This window comes from Taudactylus pleione, unplaced genomic scaffold (assembly GCF_031769625.1).
Source record: "Taudactylus pleione unplaced genomic scaffold, aTauple2 ptg001296l, whole genome shotgun sequence".
In the NCBI taxonomy this organism is placed as follows: domain Eukaryota; kingdom Metazoa; phylum Chordata; class Amphibia; order Anura; family Myobatrachidae; genus Taudactylus; species Taudactylus pleione.
In genome coordinates, this window is record NW_028285696.1 from 373,331 (window position 1) to 393,173 (window position 19,843).

Consider the following 19,843-nt stretch of genomic DNA (forward strand, 5'->3'; position numbering starts at 1 on the left):
GTAAGTGATACGTACATGCGGTGTGTGCTTATTATCTGCACTATGCGGCCAGTAAGTGATACGTACATGCGGTGTGTGCTTATTATCTGCACTATGAGGCCAGTAAGTGATACGTACATGCGGTGTGTGCTTATTATCTGCACTATGCGGCCAGTAAGTGATACGTACATGTGGTGTGTGCTTCCTATCTGCACTATGCGGCCAGTAAGTGATACGTACATGCGGTGTGTGCTTATTATCTGCACTATGCGGCCAGTAAGTGATATGTACATGCGGTGTGTGCTTATTATCTGCACTATGCGGCCAGTAAGTGATACGTACATGCGGTGTGTGCTTATTATCTGCACTATGAGGCCAGTAAGTGATATGTACATGCGGTGTGTGCTATGCGGCCAGTAAGTGATACGTACATGCGGTGTGTGCTTATTATCTGCACTATGAGGCAAATAAGTGATACGTACATGCGGTGTGTGCTTATTATCTGCACTATGAGGCCAGTAAGTGATACGTACATGCGGTGTGTGCTTATTATCTGCACTATGCGGCCAGTAAGTGATACGTACATGCGGTGTGTGCTTATTATCTGCACTATGCGGCCAGTAAGTGATACGTACATGCGGTGTGTGCTTATTATCTGCACTATGCGGCCAGTAAGTGATACGTACATGCGTTATTATCTGCACTATGAGGCCAGTAAGTGATAGGTACATGCGGTGTATGCTTATTATCTGCACTATGAGGCCAGTAAGTGATACGTACATGCGGTGTGTGCTTATTATCTGCACTATGAGGCCAGTAAGTGATACGTACATGCGGTGTGTGCTTATTATCTGCACTATGCGGCCAGTAAGTGATACGTACATGCGGTGTGTGCTTATTATCTGCACTATGAGGCCAGTAAGTGATATGTACTTGCGGTGTGTGCTTATTATCTGCACTATGAGGCCAGTAAGTGATACGTACATGCGGTGTGTGCTTATTATCTGCACTATGCGGCCAGTAAGTGATACATACATGCGGTGTGTGCTTATTATCTGCACTATGAGGCCAGTAAGTGATACGTACATGCGGTGTGTGCTTATTATCTGCACTATGAGGCCAGTAAGTGATACGTACATGCGGTGTGTGCTTATTATCTGCACTATGCGGCCAGTAAGTGATACGTACATGCGGTGTGTGCTTATTATCTGCACTATGAGGCCAGTAAGTGATACGTACATGCGGTGTGTGCTTATTATCTGCACTATGCGGCCAGTAAGTGATACGTACATGCGGTGTGCTTCTTATCTGCACTATGAGGCCAGTAAGTGATATGTACATGCGGTGTTTGCTTATTATCTGCACTATGAGGCCAGTAAGTGATACGTACATGCGGTGTGTGCTTCTTATCTGCACTATGAGGCCAGTAAGTGATACGTACATGCGGTGTGTGCTTCTTATCTGCACTATGTGGCCAGTAAGTGATACGTACATGCGGTGTGTGCTTATTATCTGCACTATGCGGCCAGTAAGTGATACGTACATGCGGTGTGTGCTTATTATCTGCACAATGAGGCCAGTAAGTGATACGTACATGCGGTGTGTGCTTATTATCTGCACTATGAGGCCAGTAAGTGATACATACATGCGGTGTGTGCTTATTATCTGCACTATGAGGCCAGTAAGTGATACGTACATGCGGTGTGTGCTTATTATCTGCACTATGCGGCCAGTAAGTGATACGTACATGCGGTGTGTGCTTATTATCTGCACTATGAGGCCAGTAAGTGATACGTACATGCGGTGTGTGCTTATTATCTGCACTATGCGGCCAGTAAGTGATACGTACATGTGGTGTGTGCTTCCTATCTGCACTATGCGGCCAGTAAGTGATACGTACATGCGGTGTGTGCTTATTATCTGCACTATGCGGCCAGTAAGTGATATGTACATGCGGTGTGTGCTTATTATCTGCACTATGCGGCCAGTAAGTGATACGTACATGCGGTGTGTGCTTATTATCTGCACTATGAGGCCAGTAAGTGATATGTACATGCGGTGTGTGCTATGCGGCCAGTAAGTGATACGTACATGCGGTGTGTGCTTATTATCTGCACTATGAGGCCAGTAAGTGATATGTACATACGGTGTGTGCTTATTATCTGCACTATGAGGCCAGTAAGTGATACGTACATGCGGTGTGTGCTTATTATCTGCACTATAAGGCCAGTAAGTGATACGTACATGCGGTGTGTGCTTATTATCTGCACTATGAGGACAGTAAGTGATACGTACATGCGGTGTGTGCTTATTATCTGCACTATGAGGCCAGTAAGTGATACGTAAATGCGGTGTGTGCTTATTATCTGCACTATGAGGCAAATAAGTGATACGTACATGCGGTGTGTGCTTATTATCTGCACTATGAGGCCAGTAAGTGATACGTACATGCGGTGTGTGCTTATTATCTGCACTATGAGGCCAGTAAGTGATACGTACATGCGGTGTGTGCTTATTATCTGCACTATGCGGCCAGTAAGTGATACGTACATGCGGTGTGTGCTTATTATCTGCACTATGCGGCCAGTAAGTGATACGTACATGCGGTGTGTGCTTATTATCTGCACTATGCGGCCAGTAAGTGATACGTACATGCGGTGTGTGCTTATTATCTGCACTATGAGGCCAGTAAGTGATAGGTACATGCTGTGTGTGCTTATTATCTGCACTATGAGGCCAGTAAGTGATAGGTACATGCGGTGTGTGCTTATTATCTGCACTATGAGGCCAGTAAGTGATACGTACATGCGGTGTGTGCTTATTATCTGCACTATGAGGCCAGTAAGTGATACGTACATGCGGTGTGTGCTTATTATCTGCACTATGCGGCCAGTAAGTGGTACGTACATGCGGTGTGTGCATATTATCTGCACTATGAGGCCAGTAAGTGATATGTACTTGCGGTGTGTGCTTATTATCTGCACTATGAGGCCAGTAAGTGATACGTACATGCGGTGTGTGCTTATTATCTGCACTATGCGGCCAGTAAGTGATACGTACATGCGGTGTGTGCTTATTATCTGCACTATGAGGCCAGTAAGTGATACGTACATGCGGTGTGTGCTTATTATCTGCACTATGAGGCCAGTAAGTGATACGTACATGCGGTGTGTGCTTATTATCTGCACTATGCGGCCAGTAAGTGGTACGTACATGCGGTGTGTGCATATTATCTGCACTATGAGGCCAGTAAGTGATATGTACTTGCGGTGTGTGCTTATTATCTGCACTATGAGGCCAGTAAGTGATACGTACATGCGGTGTGTGCTTATTATCTGCACTATGCGGCCAGTAAGTGATACGTACATGCGGTGTTTGCTTATTATCTGCACTATGAGGCCAGTAAGTGATACGTACATGCGGTGTGTGCTTATTATCTGCACTATGAGGCCAGTAAGTGATACGTACATGCGGTGTGTGCTTATTATCTGCACTATGCGGCCAGTAAGTGATACGTACATGCGGTGTGTGCTTATTATCTGCACTATGAGGCCAGTAAGTGATACGTACATGCGGTGTGTGCTTATTATCTGCACTATGCGGCCAGTAAGTGATACGTACATGCGGTGTGCTTCTTATCTGCACTATGAGGCCAGTAAGTGATATGTACATGCGGTGTGTGCTTATTATCTGCACTATAAGGCCAGTAAGTGATACGTACATGCGGTGTGTGCTTCTTATCTGCACTATGAGGCCAGTAAGTGATACGTACATGCTGTGTGTGCTTATTATCTGCACTATGTGGCCAGTAAGTGATACGTACATGCGGTGTGTGCTTATTATCTGCACTATGCGGCCAGTAAGTGATACGTACATGCGGTGTGTGCTTATTATCTGCACAATGAGGCCAGTAAGTGATACGTACATGCGGTGTGTGCTTATTATCTGCACTATGAGGCCAGTAAGTGATACGTACATGCAGTGTGTGCTTATTATCTGCACTATGAGGCCAGGAAGTGATACGTACATGCGGTGTGTGCTTATTATCTGCACTATGCGGCCAGTAAGTGATACGTACATGCGGTGTGTGCTTATTATCTGCACTATGAGGCCAGTAAGTGATACGTACATGTGGTGTGTGCTTATTATCTGCACTATGCGGCCAGTAAGTGATATGTACATACGGTGTGTGCTTATTATCTGCACTATGCGGCCAGTAAGTGATATGTACATGGGGTGTGTGCTTATTATCTGCACTATACGGCCAGTAAGTGATACGTGCATGCGGTGTGTGCTTATTATCTGCACTATGAGGCCAGTAAGTGATATGTACATGGGGTGTGTGCTTATTATCTGCACTATACGGCCAGTAAGTGATACGTGCATGTGGTGTGTGCTTATTATCTGTACTATGCGGCCAGTAAGTGATACGTACATGCGGTGTGTGCTTATTATCTGCACTATGCGGCCAGTAAGTGATATGTACATGCGGTGTGTGCTTATTATCTGCACTATGAGGCCAGTAAGTGATATGTACATGCGGTGTGTGCATATTATCTGTACTATGAGGCCAGTAAGTGATATGTACATGCGGTGTGTGCTTATTATCTGCACTATGCGGCCAGTAAGTGATACGTACATGCGGTGTGTGCTTATTATCTGCACTATGAGGCCAGTAAGTGATACATACATGCGGTGTGTGCTTATTATCTGCACTATGCGGCCAGTAAGTGATATGTACATGCGGTGTGTGCTTATTTTCTGCACTATGCGGCCAGTAAGTGATACGTACATGCGGTGTGTGCTTCTTATCTGCACTATGCGGCCTGTAAGTGATATGTACATGCGGTGTGTGCTTATTATCTGCACTATGTGGCCAGTAAGTGATACGTACATGCGGTGTGTGCTTATTATCTGCACTATGAGGCCAGTAAGTGATACGTACATGCGGTGTGTGCTTATTATCTGCACTATGCGGCCAGTAAGTGATAGGTACATGCGGTGTGTGCTTATTATCTGCACTATGAGGCCAGTAAGTGATATGTACATGCGGTGTGTGCTTATTATCTGTACTATGAGGCCAGTAAGTGATATGTACATGCGGTGTGTGCTTATTATCTGCACTATGCGGCCAGTAAGTGATATGTACATGCGGTGTGTGCTTATTATCTGTACTATGCGGCCAGTAAGTGATACGTACATGTGGTGTGTGCTTATTATCTGCACTATGCGGTCAGTAAGTGATATGTACATGCGGTGTGTGCTATGCGGCCAGTAAGTGATACGTACATGCGGTGTGTGCTTATTATCTGCACTATGAGGCCAGTAAGTGATACGTACATGCGGTGTGTGCTTATTATCTGCACTATGAGGCCAGTAAGTGATACGTACATGCGGTGTGTGCTTATTATCTGCACTATGCGGCCAGTAAGTGATACGTACATGCGGTGTGTGCTTATTATCTGCACTATGAGGCCAGTAAGTGATATGTACATGCGGTGTGTGCTTCTTATCTGCACTATGCGGCCAGTAAGTGATATGTACATGAGGTGTGTGCTTATTATCTGCACTATGAGGCCAGTAAGTGATACGTACATGCGGTTTGTGCTTCTTATCTGCACTATGCGGCCAGTAAGTGATATGTACATGAGGTGTGTGCTTATTATCTGCACTATGAGGCCAGTAAGTGATATGTACATGCGGTGTGTGCTTATTATCTGCACTATGAGGCCAGTAAGTGATACGTACATGCGGTGTGTGCTTATTATCTGCACTATGCGGCCAGTAAGTGATATGTACATGCGGTGTGTGCTTATTATCTGCACTATGCGGCCAGTAAGTGATACGTACATGCGGTGTGTGCTTATTATCTGCACTATGAGGCCAGTAAGTGATATGTACATGCGGTGTGTGCTATGCGGCCAGTAAGTGATACGTACATGCGGTGTGTGCTTATTATCTGCACTATGAGGCAAATAAGTGATACGTACATGCGGTGTGTGCTTATTATCTGCACTATGAGGCCAGTAAGTGATACGTACATGCGGTGTGTGCTTATTATCTGCACTATGAGGCCAGTAAGTGATATGTACATGCGGTGTGTGCTATGCGGCCAGTAAGTGATATGTACATGCGGTGTGTGCTTCTTATCTGCACTATGCGGCCAGTAAGTGATACGTACATGCGGTGTGTGCTTATTATCTGCACTATGAGGCAAATAAGTGATACGTACATGCGGTGTGTGCTTATTATCTGCACTATGAGGCCAGTAAGTGATACGTACATGCGGTGTGTGCTTATTATCTGCACTATGCGGCCAGTAAGTGATACGTACATGCGGTGTGTGCTTATTATCTGCACTATGCGGCCAGTAAGTGATACGTACATGCGGTGTGTGCTTATTATCTGCACTATGCGGCCAGTAAGTGATACGTACATGCGGTGTGTGCTTATTATCTGCACTATGAGGCCAGTAAGTGATAGGTACATGCGGTGTGTGCTTATTATCTGCACTATGAGGCCAGTAAGTGATACGTACATGCGGTGTGTGCTTATTATCTGCACTATGAGGCCAGTAAGTGATACGTACATGCGGTGTGTGCTTATTATCTGCACTATGCGTCCAGTAAGTGATACGTACATGCGGTGTGTGCTTATTATCTGCACTATGAGGCCAGTAAGTGATATGTACTTGCGGTGTGTGCTTATTATCTGCACTATGAGGCCAGTAAGTGATACGTACATGCGGTGTGTGCTTATTATCTGCACTATGCGGCCAGTAAGTGATACGTACATGCGGTGTGTGCTTATTATCTGCACTATGAGGCCAGTAAGTGATACGTACATGCGGTGTGTGCTTATTATCTGCACTATGAGGCCAGTAAGTGATACGTACATGCGGTGTGTGCTTATTATCTGCACTATGAGGCCAGTAAGTGATACGTACGTGCGGTGTGTGCTTATTATCTGCACTATGCGGCCAGTAAGTGATACGTACATGCGGTGTGTGCTTATTATCTGCACTATGAGGCCAGTAAGTGATACGTACATGCGGTGTGTGCTTATTATCTGCACTATGCGGCCAGTAAGTGATACGTACATGCGGTGTGCTTCTTATCTGCACTATGAGGCCAGTAAGTGATATGTACATGCGGTGTGTGCTTATTATCTGCACTATGAGGCCAGTAAGTGATACGTACATGCGGTGTGTGCTTCTTATCTGCACTATGAGGCCAGTAAGTGATACGTACATGCGGTGTGTGCTTATTATCTGCACTATGTGGCCAGTAAGTGATACGTACATGCGGTGTGTGCTTATTATCTGCACTATGAGGCCAGTAAGTGATACGTACATGCGGTGTGTGCTTATTATCTGCACTATGCGGCCAGTAAGTGATACGTACATGCGGTGTGTGCTTATTATCTGCACTATGAGGCCAGTAAGTGATACGTACATGTGGTGTGTGCTTATTATCTGCACTATGCGGCCAGTAAGTGATACGTACATACGGTGTGTGCTTATTATCTGCACTATGCGGCCAGTAAGTGATATGTACATGGGGTGTGTGCTTATTATCTGCACTATACGGCCAGTAAGTGATACGTGCATGCGGTGTGTGCTTATTATCTGCACTATGAGGCCAGTAAGTGATACGTACATGCGGTGTGTGCTTATTATCTGCACTATGCGGCCAGTAAGTGATACGTACATGCGGTGTGTGCTTATTATCTGCACTATGCGGCCAGTAAGTGATACGTACATGCGGTGTGTGCTTATTATCTGCACTATGCGGCCAGTAAATGATACGTACATGCGGTGTGTGCTTATTATCTGTACTATGAGGCCAGTAAGTGATACGTACATGTGGTGTGTGCTTATTATCTGCACTATGAGGCCAGTAAGTGATACGTACATGCGGTGTGTGCTTATTATCTGCACTATGCGGCCAGTAAGTGATAAGTACATGCGGTGTGTGCTTATTATCTGCACTATGCGGCCAGTAAGTGATACGTACATGCGGTGTGTGCTTATTATCTGCACTATGAGGCCAGTAAGTGATATGTACATGCGGTGTGTGCAATGCGGCCAGTAAGTGATAGGTACATGCACTATGAGGCCAGTAAGTGATACGTACATGTGGTGTGTGCTTATTATCTGCACTATGCGGCCAGTAAGTGATACGTACATACGGTGTGTGCTTATTATCTGCACTATGCGGCCAGTAAGTGATATGTACATGGGGTGTGTGCTTATTATCTGCACTATACGGCCAGTAAGTGATACGTGCATGCGGTGTGTGCTTATTATCTGCACTATGAGGCCAGTAAGTGATACGTACATGCGGTGTGTGCTTATTATCTGCACTATGCGGCCAGTAAGTGATACGTACATGCGGTGTGTGCTTATTATCTGCACTATGCGGCCAGTAAGTGATACGTACATGCGGTGTGTGCTTATTATCTGCACTATGCGGCCAGTAAATGATACGTACATGCGGTGTGTGCTTATTATCTGTACTATGAGGCCAGTAAGTGATACGTACATGTGGTGTGTGCTTATTATCTGCACTATGAGGCCAGTAAGTGATACGTACATGCGGTGTGTGCTTATTATCTGCACTATGCGGCCAGTAAGTGATAAGTACATGCGGTGTGTGCTTATTATCTGCACTATGCGGCCAGTAAGTGATACGTACATGCGGTGTGTGCTTATTATCTGCACTATGAGGCCAGTAAGTGATATGTACATGCGGTGTGTGCAATGCGGCCAGTAAGTGATACGTACATGCACTATGAGGCCAGTAAGTGATACGTACATGCGGTGTGTGCTTATTATCTGCACTATGCGGCCAGTAAGTGATACGTACATGCGGTGTGTGCTTATTATCTGCACTATGCGGCCAGTAAATGATACGTACATGCGGTGTGTGCTTATTATCTGTACTATGAGGCCAGTAAGTGATACGTACATGCGGCGTGTGCTTATTATCTGCACTATGCGGCCAGTAAGTGATACGTACATGCGGTGTGTGCTTATTATCTGCACTATGCGGCCAGTAAGTGATACGTACATGTGGTGTGTGCTTATTATCTGCACTATGAGGCCAGTAAGTGATACGTACATGTGGTGTGTGCTTATTATCTGCACTATGAGGCCAGTAAGTGATACGTACATGCGGTGTGTGCTTATTATCTGCACTATGCGGCCAGTAAGTGATAAGTACATGCGGTGTGTGCTTATTATCTGCACTATGCGGCCAGTAAGTGATACGTACATGCGGTGTGTGCTTATTATCTGCACTATGAGGCCAGTAAGTGATATGTACATGCGGTGTGTGCTATGCGGCCAGTAAGTGATACGTACATGCGGTGTGTGCTTATTATCTGCACTATGAGGCCAGTAAGTGATACATACATGCGGTGTGTGCTTATTATCTGCACTATTCGGCCAGTAAGTGATATGTACATGCGGTGTGTGCTTATTTTCTGCACTATGCGGCCAGTAAGTGATACGTACATGTGGTGTGTGCTTATTATCTGCACTATGCGGTCAGTAAGTGATATGTACATGCGGTGTGTGCTATGCGGCCAGTAAGTGATACGTACATGCGGTGTGTGCTTATTATCTGCACTATGAGGCCAGTAAGTGATACGTACATGCGGTGTGTGCTTATTATCTGCACTATGAGGCCAGTAAGTGATACGTACATGCGGTGTGTGCTTATTATCTGCACTATGCGGCCAGTAAGTGATACGTACATGCGGTGTGTGCTTATTATCTGCAATATGCGGCCAGTGAGTGATATGTACATGCGGTGTGTGCTTATTATCTGCACTATGCGGCCAGTAAGTGATACGTACATGCGGTGTGTGCTTCTTATCTGCACTATGCGGCCAGTAAGTGATATGTACATGCGGTGTGTGCTTATTATATGCACTATGAGGCCAGTAAGTGATATGTACATGCGGTGTGTGCTTATTATCTGCACTATGAGGCCAGTAAGTGATATGTACATGCGGTGTGTGCTTCTTATCTGCACTATGCGGCCAGTAAGTGATATGTACATGAGGTGTGTGCTTATTATCTGCACTATGAGGCCAGTAAGTGATACGTACATGCGGTTTGTGCTTCTTATCTGCACTATGCGGCCAGTAAGTGATATGTACATGAGGTGTGTGCTTATTATCTGCACTATGAGGCCAGTAAGTGATATGTACATGCGGTGTGTGCTTATTATCTGCACTATGAGGCCAGTAAGTGATACGTACATGCGGTGTGTGCTTATTATCTGCACTATGCGGCCAGTAAGTGATATGTACATGCGGTGTGTGCTTATTATCTGCACTATGCGGCCAGTAAGTGATACGTACATGCGGTGTGTGCTTATTATCTGCACTATGAGGCCAGTAAGTGATATGTACATGCGGTGTGTGCTATGCGGCCAGTAAGTGATACGTACATGCGGTGTGTGCTTATTATCTGCACTATGAGGCAAATAAGTGATACGTACATGCGGTGTGTGCTTATTATCTGCACTATGAGGCCAGTAAGTGATACGTACATGCGGTGTGTGCTTATTATCTGCACTATGAGGCCAGTAAGTGATATGTACATGCGGTGTGTGCTATGCGGCCAGTAAGTGATATGTACATGCGGTGTGTGCTTCTTATCTGCACTATGCGGCCAGTAAGTGATACGTACATGCGGTGTGTGCTTATTATCTGCACTATGAGGCAAATAAGTGATACGTACATGCGGTGTGTGCTTCTTATCTGCACTATGAGGCCAGTAAGTGATACGTACATGCGGTGTGTGCTTATTATCTGCAGTATGCGGCCAGTAAGTGATACGTACATGCGGTGTGTGCTTATTATCTGCACTATGCGGCCAGTAAGTGATACGTACATGCGGTGTGTGCTTATTATCTGCACTATGCGGCCAGTAAGTGATACGTACATGCGGTGTGTGCTTATTATCTGCACTATGCGGCCAGTAAGTGATACGTACATGCGGTGTGTGCTTATTATCTGCACTATGAGGCCAGTAAGTGATAGGTACATGCGGTGTGTGCTTATTATCTGCACTATGAGGCCAGTAAGTGATACGTACATGCGGTGTGTGCTTATTATCTGCACTATGAGGCCAGTAAGTGATACGTACATGCGGTGTGTGCTTATTATCTGCACTATGCGTCCAGTAAGTGATACGTACATGCGGTGTGTGCTTATTATCTGCACTATGAGGCCAGTAAGTGATATGTACTTGCGGTGTGTGCTTATTATCTGCACTATGAGGCCAGTAAGTGATACGTACATGCGGTGTGTGCTTATTATCTGCACTATGCGGCCAGTAAGTGATACGTACATGCGGTGTGTGCTTATTATCTGCACTATGAGGCCAGTAAGTGATACGTACATGCGGTGTGTGCTTATTATCTGCACTATGAGGCCAGTAAGTGATACGTACATGCGGTGTGTGCTTATTATCTGCACTATGAGGCCAGTAAGTGATACGTACGTGCGGTGTGTGCTTATTATCTGCACTATGCGGCCAGTAAGTGATACGTACATGCGGTGTGTGCTTATTATCTGCACTATGAGGCCAGTAAGTGATACGTACATGCGGTGTGTGCTTATTATCTGCACTATGCGGCCAGTAAGTGATACGTACATGCGGTGTGCTTCTTATCTGCACTATGAGGCCAGTAAGTGATATGTACATGCGGTGTGTGCTTATTATCTGCACTATGAGGCCAGTAAGTGATACGTACATGCGGTGTGTGCTTCTTATCTGCACTATGAGGCCAGTAAGTGATATGTACATGCGGTGTGTGCTTATTATCTGCACTATGAGGCCAGTAAGTGATACGTACATGCGGTGTGTGCTTCTTATCTGCACTATGAGGCCAGTAAGTGATACGTACATACGGTGTGTGCTTATTATCTGCACTATGAGACCAGTAAGTGATACGTACATGCGGTGTGTGCTTATTATCTGCACTATGAGGCCAGTAAGTGATACGTACATGCGGTGTGTGCTTCTTATCTGCACTATGAGGCCAGTAAGTGATACGTACATACGGTGTGTGCTTATTATCTGCACTCTGCGGCCAGTAAGTGATATGTACATGGGGTGTGTGCTTATTATCTGCACTATGAGGCCAGTAAGTGATACGTACATGCGGTGTGTGCTTATTGTCTGCACTATGCGGCCAGTAAGTGATATGTACATGCGGTGTGTGCTTATTATCTGCACTATGCGGCCAGTAAGTGATACGTACATGTTGTGTGTGCTTATTATCTGCACTATGAGGCCAGTAAGTGATATGTACATGCGGTGTGTGCTATGCGGCCAGTAAGTGTTACGTACATGCGGTGTGTGCTTATTATCTGCACTATGAGGCCAGTAAGTGATATGTACATACGGTGTGTGCTTATTATCTGCACTATGAGGCCAGTAAGTGATACGTACATGCGGTGTGTGCTTATTATCTGCACTATAAGGCCTGTAAGTGATACGTACATGCGGTGTGTGCTTATTATCTGCACTATGAGGCCAGTAAGTGATACGTACATGCGGTGTGTGCTTATTATCTGCACTATGAGGCCAGTAAGTGATACGTACATGCGGTGTGTGCTTATTATCTGCACTATGCGGCCAGTAAGTAATACGTACATGTGGTGTGTGCTTCTTATCTGCACTATGAGGCCAGTAAGTGATACGTACATGCGGTGTGTGCTTCTTGTCTGCACTATGAGGCCAGTAAGTGATACGTACATGCGGTGTGTGCTTATTATCTGGACTATGCGGCCAGTAAGTGATACGTACATGCGGTGTGTGCTTATTATCTGCACAATGAGGCCAGTAAGTGATACGTACATGCGGTGTGTGCTTATTATCTGCACTATGAGGCCAGTAAGTGATACGTACATGCGGTGTGTGCTTATTATCTGCACTATGAGGCCAGTAAGTGATACTTACATGCGGTGTGTGCTTATTATCTGCACTATGAGGCCAGTAAGTGATATGTACATGCGGTGTGTGCTTATTATCTGCACTATGCGGCCAGTAAGTAATACGTACATGTGCTGTGTGCTTCTTATCTGCACTATGCGGCCAGTAAGTGATACGTACATGCGGTGTGTGCTTATTATCTGCACTATGCGGCCAGTAAGTGATACGTACATGCGGTGTGTGCTTATTATCTGCACTATGCGGCCAGTAAGTGATATGTACATGGGGTGTGTGCTTATTATCTGCACTATACGGCCAGTAAGTGATACGTGCATGCGGTGTGTGCTTATTATCTGCACTATACGGCCAGTAAGTGATACGTGCATGCGGTGTGTGCTTATTATCTGCACTATGAGGCCAGTAAGTGATATGTACATGCGGTGTGTGCTTATTATCTGCACTATGAGGCCAGTAAGTGATACGTACATGCGGTGTGTGCTTATTATCTGCACTATGAGGCCAGTAAGTGATACGTACATGCGGTGTGTGCTTATTATCTGCACTATGAGGCCAGTAAGTGATACGTACATGCGGTGTGTGCTTATTATCTGCACTATGCGGCCAGTAAGTGATACGTACATGCGGTGTGTGCTTATTATCTGCACTATGCGGCCAGTAAGTGATACGTACATGCGGTGTGTGCTTATTATCTGCACTATGAGGCCAGTAAGTGATATGTACATGCGGTGTGTGCTTATTATCTGCACTATGAGGCCAGTAAGTGATATGTACATGCGGTGTGTGCTTATTATCTGTACTATGAGGCCAGTAAGTGATAAATACATGCGGTGTGTGCTTCTTATCTGCACTATGAGGCCAGTAAGTGATATGTACAAGCGGTGTGTGCTTATTATCTGCCCTATGCGGCCAGTAAGTGATACGTAGATGCGGTGTGTGCTTATTATCTGCACTATGAGGCCAGTAAGTGATACGTATATGCGGTGTGTGCTTATTATCTGCACTATGAGGCCAGTAAGTGATACGTACATGCGGTGTGTGCTTATTATCTGTACTATGAGGCCAGTAAGTGATACGTACATGCGGTGTGTGCTTATTATCTGCACTATGAGGCCAGTAAGTGATATGTGCATGCGGTGTGTGCTTATTATCTGCACTATGCGGCCAGTAAGTGATATGTACATGCGGTGTGTGCTTATTATCTGCACTATGAGGCCAGTAAGTGATATGTACATGCGGTGTGTGCTTCTTATCTGCACTATGAGGCCAGTAAGTGATACGTACATGCGGTGTGTGCTTATTATCTGCACTATGAGGCCAGTAAGTGATACGTACATGCGGTGTGTGCTTATTATCTGCACTATGAGGCCAGTAAGTGATACGTACATGCGGTGTGTGCTTCTTATCTGCACTGTGTGGCCAGTAAGTGATATGTACATGCGGTGTGTGCTTCTTATCTGTACTATGAGGCCAGTAAGTGATATGTACATGCGGTGTGTGCTTATTATCTGCACTATGAGGCCAGTAAGTGATACGTACATGCGGTGTGTGATTATTATCTGCACTATGCGGCCAGTAAGTGATACGTACATGCGGTGTGTGCTTATTATCTGCACTATGAGGCCAGTAAGTGATTCGTACATGCGGTGTGTGATTATTATCTGCACTATGCGGCAAGTAAGTGATACGTACATGCGGTGTGTGCTTATTATCTGCACTATGAGGCCAGTAAGTGATACGTACATGCGGTGTGTGCTTATTATCTGCACTATGCGGCCAGTAAGTGATACGTACAAGCGGTGTGTGCTTATTATCTGCACTATGCGGCCAGTAAGTGATACGTACATGCGGTGTGTGCTTATTATCTGCACTATGAGGCCAGTAAGTGATATGTACATGCGGTGTGTGCTTATTATCTGCACTATGAGGCCAGTAAGTGATATGTACATGCGGTGTGTGCTTATTATCTGCACTATGAGGCCAGTAAGTGATATGTACATGCGGTGTGTGCTTATTATCTGCACTATGCGGCCAGTAAGTGATACGTACATGCGGTGTGTGCTTATTATCTGCACTATGAGGCCAGTAAGTGATACGTACATGCGGTGTGTGCTTATTATCTGCACTATGCGGCCAGTAAGTGATAGGTACATGTGGTGTGTGCTTATTATCTGCACTATGAGGCCAGTAAGTGATACGTACATGCGGTGTGTGCTTATTATCTGTGCTATGCGGCCAGTAAGTGATACGTATATGCGGTGTGTGCTTATTATCTGCACTATGCGGCCAGTAAGTGATACGTACATGAGGTGTGTGCTTATTATCTGCACTATGAGGCCAGTAAGTGATACGTACATGCGGTGTGTGCTTATTATCTGCACTATGAGGCCAGTAAGTGATATGTGCATGCGGTGTGTGCTTATTATCTGCACTATGCGGCCAGTAAGTGATATGTACATGTGGTGTGTGCTTATTATCTGCACTATGAGGCCAGTAAGTGATATGTACATGCGGTGTGTGCTTATTATCTGCACTATGCGGCCAGTAAGTGATATGTACATGCGGTGTGTGCTTACTATCTGTACTATGAGGCCAGTAAGTGATACGTACATGCAGTGTGTGCTTACTATCTGTACTATGAGGCCAGTAAGTGATATGTACATGCGGTGTGTGCTTATTATCTGCACTATGCGGCCAGTAAGTGATACGTACATGCGGTGTGTGCTTATTATCTGCACTATGCGGCCAGTAAGTGATACGTACATGCGGTGTGTGCTTATTGTCTGTACTATGAGGCCAGTAAGTGATACGTACATGCGGCGTGTGCTTATTATCTGCACTATGCGGCCAGTAAGTGATACGTACATGCGGCGTGTGCTTATTATCTGCACTATGCGGCCAGTAAGTGATACGTACATGCGGTGTGTGCTTATTATCTGCACTATGCGGCCAGTAAGTGATACGTACATGTGGTGTGTGCTTATTATCTGCACTATGAGGCCAGTAAGTGATATGTACATGCGGTGTGTGCTTATTATCTGCACTATGCGGCCAGTAAGTGATACGTACATGCGGTGTGTGCTTATTATCTGCACTATGCGGCCAGTAAGTGATATGTACATGGGGTGTGTGCTTATTATCTGCACTATACGGCCAGTAAGTGATACGTGCATGCGGTGTGTGCTTATTATCTGCACTATACGGCCAGTAAGTGATACGTGCATGCGGTGTGTGCTTATTATCTGCACTATGAGGCCAGTAAGTGATATGTACATGCGGTGTGTGCTTATTATCTGCACTATGAGGCCAGTAAGTGATACGTACATGCGGTGTGTGCTTATTATCTGCACTATGAGGCCAGTAAGTGATACGTACATGCGGCGTGTGCTTATTATCTGCACTATGCGGCCAGTAAGTGATACGTACATGCGGTGTGTGCTTATTATCTGCACTATGCGGCCAGTAAGTGATACGTACATGTGGTGTGTGCTTATTATCTGCACTATGAGGCCAGTAAGTGATACGTACATGCGGTGTGTACTTATTATCTGCACTATGCGGCCAGTAAGTGATATGTACATGCGGTGTGTGCTTATTATCTGCACTATGCGGCCAGTAAGTGATACGTACATGCGGTGTGTGCTTATTATCTGCACTATGCGGCCAGTAAGTGATATGTACATGGGGTGTGTGCTTATTATCTGCACTATACGGCCAGTAAGTGATACGTGCATGCGGTGTGTGCTTATTATCTGCACTATACGGCCAGTAAGTGATACGTGCATGCGGTGTGTGCTTATTATCTGCACTATGAGGCCAGTAAGTGATATGTACATGCGGTGTGTGCTTATTATCTGCACTATGAGGCCAGTAAGTGATACGTACATGCGGTGTGTGCTTATTATCTGCACTATGAGGCCAGTAAGTGATACGTACATGCGGTGTGTGCTTATTATCTGCACTATGAGGCCAGTAAGTGATACGTACATGCGGTGTGTGCTTATTATCTGCACTATGCGGCCAGTAAGTGATACGTACATGCGGTGTGTGCTTATTATCTGCACTATGCGGCCAGTAAGTGATACGTACATGCGGTGTGTGCTTATTATCTGCACTATGAGGCCAGTAAGTGACATGTACATGCGGTGTGTGCTTATTATCTGCACTATGAGGCCAGTAAGTGATATGTACATGCGGTGTGTGCTTATTATCTGTACTATGAGGCCAGTAAGTGATAAATACATGCGGTGTGTGCTTCTTATCTGCACTATGAGGCCAGTAAGTGATATGTACAAGCGGTGTGTGCTTATTATCTGCCCTATGCGGCCAGTAAGTGATACGTAGATGCGGTGTGTGCTTATTATCTGCACTATGAGGCCAGTAAGTGATACGTATATGCGGTGTGTGCTTATTATCTGCACTATGAGGCCAGTAAGTGATACGTATATGCGGTGTGTGCTTATTATCTGCACTATGAGGCCAGTAAGTGATACGTACATGCGGTGTGTGCTTATTATCTGTACTATGAGGCCAGTAAGTGATACGTACATGCGGTGTGTGCTTATTATCTGCACTATGAGGCCAGTAAGTGATATGTGCATGCGGTGTGTGCTTATTATCTGCACTATGCGGCCAGTAAGTGATATGTACATGCGGTGTGAGCTTATTATCTGCACTATGAGGCCAGTAAGTGATATGTACATGCGGTGTGTGCTTCTTATCTGCACTATGAGGCCAGTAAGTGATACGTACATGCGGTGTGTGCTTATTATCTGCACTATGAGGCCAGTAAGTGATACGTACATGCGGTGTGTGCTTATTATCTGCACTATGAGGCCAGTAAGTGATATGTACATGCGGTGTGTGCTTATTATCTGTACTATGAGGCCAGTAAGTGATAAATACATGCGGTGTGTGCTTCTTATCTGCACTATGAGGCCAGTAAGTGATATGTACAAGCGGTGTGTGCTTATTATCTGCCCTATGCGGCCAGTAAGTGATACGTAGATGCGGTGTGTGCTTATTATCTGCACTATGAGGCCAGTAAGTGATACGTATATGCGGTGTGTGCTTATTATCTGCACTATGAGGCCAGTAAGTGATACGTATATGCGGTGTGTGCTTATTATCTGCACTATGAGGCCAGTAAGTGATACGTACATGCGGTGTGTGCTTTTTATCTGTACTATGAGGCCAGTAAGTGATACGTACATGCGGTGTGTGCTTATTATCTGCACTATGAGGCCAGTAAGTGATATGTGCATGCGGTGTGTGCTTATTATCTGCACTATGCGGCCAGTAAGTGATATGTACATGCGGTGTGTGCTTATTATCTGCACTATGAGGCCAGTAAGTGATATGTACATGCGGTGTGTGCTTCTTATCTGCACTATGAGGCCAGTAAGTGATACGTACATGCGGTGTGTGCTTATTATCTGCACTATGAGGCCAGTAAGTGATACGTACATGCGGTGTGTGCTTATTATCTGCACTATGAGGCCAGTAAGTGATACGTACATGCGGTGTGTGCTTCTTATCTGCACTGTGTGGCCAGTAAGTGATATGTACATGCGGTGTGTGCTTCTTATCTGTACTATGAGGCCAGTAAGTGATATGTACATGCGGTGTGTGCTTATTATCTGCACTATGAGGCCAGTAAGTGATACGTACATGCGGTGTGTGCTTATTATCTGCACTATGAGGCCAGTAAGTGATACGTACATGCGGTGTGTGCTTCTTATCTGCACTGTGTGGCCAGTAAGTGATACGTACATGCGGTGTGTGCTTCTTATCTGCACTATGAGGCCAGTAAGTGATACGTACATGCGGTGTGTGCTTATTATCTGCACTATGAGGCCAGTAAGTGATACGTACATGCGGTGTGTGCTTATTATCTGCACTATGAGGCCAGTAAGTGATACGTACATGCGGTGTGTGCTTCTTATCTGCACTGTGTGGCCAGTAAGTGATATGTACATGCGGTGTGTGCTTCTTATCTGTACTATGAGGCCAGTAAGTGATATGTACATGCGGTGTGTGCTTATTATCTGCACTATGAGGCCAGTAAGTGATACGTACATGCGGTGTGTGCTTATTATCTGCACTATGAGGCCAGTAAGTGATTCGTACATGCGGTGTGTGATTATTATCTGCACTATGCGGCCAGTAAGTGATACGTACATGCGGTGTGTGCTTATTATCTGCACTATGAGGCCAGTAAGTGATACGTACATGCGGTGTGTGCTTATTATCTGCACTATGCGGCCAGTAAGTGATACGTACAAGCGGTGTGTGCTTATTATCTGCACTATGCGGCCAGTAAGTGATACGTACATGCGGTGTGTGCTTATTATCTGCACTATGAGGCCAGTAAGTGATATGTACATGCGGTGTGTGCTTATTATCTGCACTATGAGGCCAGTAAGTGATATGTACATGCGGTGTGTGCTTATTATCTGCACTATGCGGCCAGTAAGTGATACGTACATGCGGTGTGTGCTTATTATCTGCACTATGAGGCCAGTAAGTGATACGTACATGCGGTGTGTGCTTATTATCTGCACTATGCGGCCAGTAAGTGATAGGTACATGCGGTGTGTGCTTATTATCTGCGCTATGAGGCCAGTAAGTGATACGTACATGCGGTGTGTGCTTATTATCTGTGCTATGCGGCCAGTAAGTGATACGTATATGCGGTGTGTGCTTATTATCTGCACTATGCGGCCAGTAAGTGATACGTACATGAGGTGTGTGCTTATTATCTGCACTATGAGGCCAGTAAGTGATACGTACATGCGGTGTGTGCTTATTATCTGCACTATGAGGCCAGTAAGTGATATGTGCATGCGGGTGTGTGCTTATTATCTGCACTATGCGGCCAGTAAGTGATAT